This window comes from Homalodisca vitripennis, chromosome 8 (genome assembly GCF_021130785.1).
Source record: "Homalodisca vitripennis isolate AUS2020 chromosome 8, UT_GWSS_2.1, whole genome shotgun sequence".
In the NCBI taxonomy this organism is placed as follows: Eukaryota; Metazoa; Arthropoda; class Insecta; order Hemiptera; family Cicadellidae; genus Homalodisca; species Homalodisca vitripennis.
In genome coordinates, this window is record NC_060214.1 from 63,158,320 (window position 1) to 63,165,291 (window position 6,972).

The window sequence follows — 6,972 nt, forward strand, 5'->3', positions numbered from 1 at the left end:
AACTTTTGGTCAAGATATTAAGATATTTCCATTCCTGTTTGTCTGTATTTTGGACTTTCCACACAATATCTCAAAAAATTGATTTAAATTTAGTATGAAGCTTCATTTCTGTATACTCAACACTGAGATCAATGTGGGTGTATGTTGCTGCATGGGTCTTGGCTGAGCGCTACCGCATATTTTTAAATTAAACTTAGGGTAACCTTGATTACAACAAGATAATCGCAGGATAACAAGATTTTTAAACAAATTTAGTACAGACATAAGAAATTTGGTCATGTAGCATATAACACTATCCTATTTACTCAACGCATAAAACACCAACATATTTTTTGTGCCTTCTAATATAGATTTATTGTTTAAGCGTTGTTATGAAACACAACTTTACTTACTCACTCTAGAATCCAGGCAGATCTACAAGGTTGTTACTTTTTAAGCCTCTTTTCGGGCAGTTTCTGGGAAATCATCCATAAATTTAATCTCAGCAAGATATGGCATGAAACAGTCTGTATTTTTCCATTTGTTATTAAAATTCATTTCTGCATAGAGCAAGCATGAATTCTCTTCAATGTCTCACTACAGAATTAGACTGAATATTATTTAAACCTATCACAAAATAGCCTTAAAAATTTCCATATTTCTACTCTGTATTATTTCTTATCTGTCGGCAGGACACCACGAGATTTAAGTGAGCTATAGACTAAACATTTTGCTTGCAATATTACCAAAACTTGTTACGCGACACATGATATGTCGTACTTTTACTAGCATGATATCTCAAAACTGTTATTTAACATTTTATTAGGTCATCTTTGAGATTTTGTAGTAAAAATTACAAACAACACTAGCATATTAGTATAAGTTTCTTCTAGGTTGTCACTTTGATGTTGTTGCTGTATCATGCAGTGAATATAGAAATTTTAAATTATGACACAATCAGCAATAATACTCCATGCATGTAGCGGTACAGTAAAGTTAGTCTTTTTTCTCTTTTATGGTTTCCCAAAAAAGACAGCAATCAGAAAATTGTTCAAGTCACGTTGCTTGTGAGTGTAGTGTGGCTGACATTATCGACTACCCAGTACTTTTCTATTACGGTAGACCGCGACCTTGTGTACTAGTATGTACTGGTAACCTACTTTGGCTGTGACATGAAACAAGATTACGTCACTCAGAATTGCAATTATCGTTGCTCTGGATCCATTAGTCGTGTCTATGTATGTGATTGTTTAAAAGTATCACACGCTCTGAATAAAATAATGACACTCATTGCAAACCAAATAATTAATCCATGATATTAAAATAGTCCTAAAATTTTTACACTCTAGTTTAGGTATATAAAACTATTAATATAAAGGGAGTAAAAAGAGGTTGGGCTGGTTAGGTATTTTCTGATTCCATGTCAGATTTTAAGCTAAATATAAAACTAAATTTCTTCTAATTTCTACTTTGTTTAGCAGCTATACCATTTAGGTTTTTGTTATGAAATTAATTATGTATTTGTTGTTATCATTACAAATTTTACAAAACATGGTAAACTATGTCAGAAGTTATTATGTCAGGAAAAACATTTTAAAATGACTTATAAAATTTTAAAAATGGCGGGCAATTAATTTTTGTTTCATGATATAACCGATAAACTATTTTTTATATTAAAATCTTATGGGAAACAAAAAATAATTTGTATAACTCAAGGGCAAGGGTACCTCATCTGTAAAATATTTTAAGAAATAACTATTTTATGGAATGCTTCTTATTACATTACAAACTAAACGGCCCACAATTTTATTGTATTTGATCAGCTGTAATTTAATTCAGCTGTTACTGCAATTAAAATTCTAACATCTAATGAACTACTACTTTCCATAACACTGCCAGTTGCAAACTGATCTTACAACCGTGCGAATTTTGTTATGTTTGCATTGATTAGATATTAAAGGTTCAATAGTCAGTTTCAATGTTGCATTTTAATTACAGTAACAGCTTATTTACATAATATGTTTAAATACTGTGAAATTATATACCAATTAATTACTTTGCAAATGTAATAAGAAACATTTCATAAAATAGTTATTTCTTTATTATACATTTTTTTATGAGATGTTTTTGGGGAGGAAAGTATATACCTTCTTGTGACTTAAACAATTTTGATGAAAACAGTGGTTTATTAACTACTTCATGAGATAGCTGCCAATTTCAAAAATAAAAAAAAAATTAAATATATCTTTTTTGAAACTGTTTACCGTGATTTATAACAATATTAAAAATAACAACAAATGTACAATTGTTTTAATAACAAAAAAGGCTTATAACATGTAAACGAAATGGAAATTGAAAAAAAAAATACTATTAATTCTCTGCTTAGAATCACAAATAGATTTTGAAAAGGTATAGCCAGCCCAAACTTCTTCTTGCTCCTTTTATGGGTATTAAATAAAAATTTGAGAGCTTGAACCTTTTTTGGATGCGACTATAGGGATTTACCCATTTGGTTCTAAAGACCCGATCAAGAGTATCTAGAATTAGCATAAACAGCTAATTTCTAAATCTTACATATTTCTAACGCAGTTATCCTCTAACAAAGTTAATATTTGCTAGTTGCTTATATATTCAGTAACCAAGTTATCGGATTATTTCTTTGTGGTGGTTAAGTTATTTTAGATATTAATCATGGCTAATTATATTAATTAATTAAATGAAAAATTAATCACAATCTAAATTGACTTATTCAATTTGTACTGAAAGAACTAAATACGCGCGTTCAATCATTATATAATGAAGGACATTAAAGAAAAATAGATGAACAAGTGTATAGGCTTTCGGCTTTTATATGGGTTGCATGAAGGATTATTCATACACCTACCGAATAAACTAGCCAGTTAGAATAAGTCTTCTCATCTAGTAGGGCACATTTGTGACATCCGAGAAAAGTTAATTGGGAAACTGAGAATGAAATATATATTTAAAAAATCTAAATATTTATCGTTGAAGTAATAGATTCTCTCTCTCTCTCTCTCTCTCTCTCTCTCTCTCTCTCTCTCTCTCTCTCTCTCTCTCTCTCTCTCTCTCTCTCTCTCTCCTCTCTCTCTCTCTCTCTCTCTCTCTCTCTCTGTTTCCATCCTTTCTGATATCAATGCCCCCATGGAAATCTCTAATTCTTGCATTCGGCATTTAAAAATGATTACCAACACAAGAGCAAGACAAGGCACATAATAAATAATTCGACTCCAGCCCTGAAAACAAAAATGAAAATTTTGCCAACACAAATCTACATATTCACCATTGGGTTTTTTTTTACTATTGACTCAATAAGTTTTACCTGATTGATCCTAATGAATTTGAATAGTACATAATTTTTTTATTACAAACTCTCTCTCTCTCTCTCTCTCTGTTTCCATTCTTTCTAATATCAATGCCCCCATGGAAATCTCTAATTCTTGCATTCGGCATTTAAAAATGATTACCAACACAAGAGCGAGACAAGGCACATAATCAATAATTCGACTCCAGCCCTGAAAACAAAAATGAAAATTTTGCCAACACAAACCAACATATTCACCATTGGGTTTTTTTTACTATTGACTCAATAAGTTTTACCTGATTGATCCTAATGAATTTGAATAGTACATAATTTTTTTATTACAAACTCTCTCTCTCTCTCTCTCTCTCTCTCTCTCTATATATATATATATATATATATATATATATATATATATATATATATATATAGAACCTAAACACTTTGAATATTGTTTATTGAGTTAGGATCACAAGGACATTGTTCAATAAAGGTATATTTACTTTTTCAATGCAAATGTTTGGTTAAACTCTGGTTCACCTTCCTCTTATGTGCAGGATCTGAAATCTGATGCTGTCGCGTACTTCAACTATGAAATCTGGAACCATATTCGTCTGAAGGGGTAAAAAATAGTTGGCGAAATGAACGAAGAAGCTTAAAACGAACTCTTCATCTTTTAGACATCAGAAACACTTAGACTATACAATGTAGTACAATCTACGAGAAGAGGTTTTAACATTTTCTCATTATACAATTACATATTACAATTGTATTCATACTTCAATAGTAATCTCAAATACTAAAGTAAATAATTAGTTAATTCTCTCCTAATGTGTTATAAAAATATCAAATTAAATTAAGTGTTAAAAATGAGTAATTTAGATGTCGTTACTTCAAATTCAATGCAATTTAAAGTTAATACATAATTATTTCCTTGCATTTTTTGGTGATTATCGTATTAGGCCAAAATATGCTCGTACGACACCGTACTCCAGCTAGATAATGACATACAATTTTATTATTGACAGTTACTCTCGTCTTCTACTGCTAATGTGCACAGTTAGATAGCTAGATATGTTAGGATTTTCCGTTTCCGTTTCTTATTTCTATTTTAATGCTAATCATAGGTGCAAATAGTATAACTCAATTGTAAAAGAGTAATATTCTGCATCAATAAGTGATTGATTCATACACTCCTCTGCAATAACATGAGTAATGATTTTCATTTATAATCTTTTAAAAATATTGATTTATGATCAGCCGTAATATAATTATAACCGTGCTTAAGCTAAACAACACCCAAAAACTAGGTCGTCGTCCAAGAGTACAATTACTTATGTTTGAATTGAAAAAAAAAAATGTTTTTATATAAAAACGAAACTTTTAAAGCTATATTATAATACACTTAACTTAATAGAAAATAGTATCTTCATATTTATGTATAAAATATAGATTTGTAAACGTTATTATATCAAACTTAAATTTAATTTTGAACAGTACCGTAATTATGCGGTTTAATGAATATTAACTTTGCGTGTTTATGTCAATAAATACATTGTTTAACTGAAGAGCATTTATATAACATTGTAATAGTAAATATGAAAAAACAGCATGCTCCTATTTTAAATCGCTGTACATAACTTATGAAAATAGGAGTATTAATATTTATTTAGAAACTGCTTTCAGACAAAATCCACGGGCTAATATTAGTTTTAGTAATTAATACAGTTGTATTGCCAATTCAAAGGCAAATGTATGAAACGAGGTCAGGGACCTGTATGATACACTGACATGGGATGGACCCGTATGACAAGAAACAGTGGTGACGTGAACCAGCCACAACAACACGGGCTCAATTTGTTACTTCTGCTTTTAGGACTTATATCTGTTTCATACTAAAAAACAGAACTAAATTAAAACCTGTAAAATTATGTACTAAAATAACACAACGAACATGTCCTTTTCATTTTCATGAAAATATATAGTAAAAAATATAATATAAATATACGCAATAATTAATATAAAAAGTTTAAAAACAATAACGTGTTCGCTGATTCATAATAGTTCTTAATTCAATATGATAAATTGTAAATGGTCTAAAACATGTCTTGCATATGAGTTAAAAAATTAAATAAAGTAATACGTGAACAAATATTTTAGCAAAATGTAACATGTTTTAAGTCCGACTAAATAGGAATGTATTATGGCTTATTATTTTGTATGTTATTTAGGTAATCATTTGTCACCAAACCGACTTATCAAAAAAATTTTATCTTTTAATAAACGTTATTAATGTGACCGCATGCGAAAATTAGTATAAGGAAATATTCAGATTAGCCCGTGTACAAGTATTTATTTTTTTAATATTTTACATTTTATTCTTAATGTATTTTTTTTAACGAAATTGCTTCAATGCATGCGTATATTTACTGTTTTACTTTGTATAATAAAAACAAGTAAACATTGCCATATATAACGTATCGGTGTGTGGAGGTGTCAAAGTGATATAGAGAACCAGGCCCGATGCCTGTCAGAGAGGGTGTTCAATGTTGAAGATTTGTGGGGTCAGACTGTGAAAGGGTTCATATTGCGGTAATATATTGAGGATTTATGTTATGTTCTACAAGTGTCTCTCGTATCAACCATCACTTGAAATAATTATTTTATATATTTAAAATTAAGCGGAGATAATGATTTAAAAGGAGTAATGCATTCTGCTTATGAAAGAAACACACGTTTGAAATCATATAAATGAAAACAATGTGTATTTTTAAGTACATACATTTTTACTTTATATTCCCATTACATGATGGTTTATAGGAAGAGGGTCTTTTTAATACGATTTATAAATCTAGATTTTCCTTAATATTTTTAAAAATTATTATAACATTTTAAGATCCAAAAAATGCTTATAATGATGTACAGTTAGTAATTAAGAATGTTTAGTGCAAAAATTATAAAAATAACCTACTATTATTATATATTAAATAAAACTAAAAGGTAATTAATTATCAGTGGTAAAAACAATTGTAACTCGATTAATATTTTTAATTGAGGGATGACGCTTATTAAGACATTTACCACACGGTTATTTGGCGTAGAAAATCAAATTTGTATCAAATTTTTACTTTAAAATACATATTTGACTATTCTTATTCTGTTCTTAAAATATTCTATATGTTAGTCATTGTGACAACTATGTATAACAATATATAATATTTTTAATAATTTTTAACCCTGGTTTTAATTAGCTAAAGATGTCACTTAATTGGAACTTGATATCTTTATTGTTTTACAGGTTTTGTTTCCTTAAAAAGCACAAACAGACGGACAGATGGTAAAGTAAGGAAAGTAATACTTTACGTTTTATGACATTTCCTACATATTTTTTCTTTACCAATGTGAAGTTTAATAAGTAATATAATGTATACTAATTAAGAAACATTTTAATTCTGACTTATTTTCTTTGATAAATTCCAAACAACAGTTAAATGAAGATTATAGCAGTTACATAAACAGAGTGCTCTGTTTGAGACAAAGTGATAATCACGTTGTATAACAAAGGTGCTGGGTCATGATTATTTAACGATATCCTCATTATTATGCTCAGTTAAGGGGTTCGGTATGCCCTATCCTTCCCATGTTAATTTGGCCAATTTTATGTACCTTTTCTC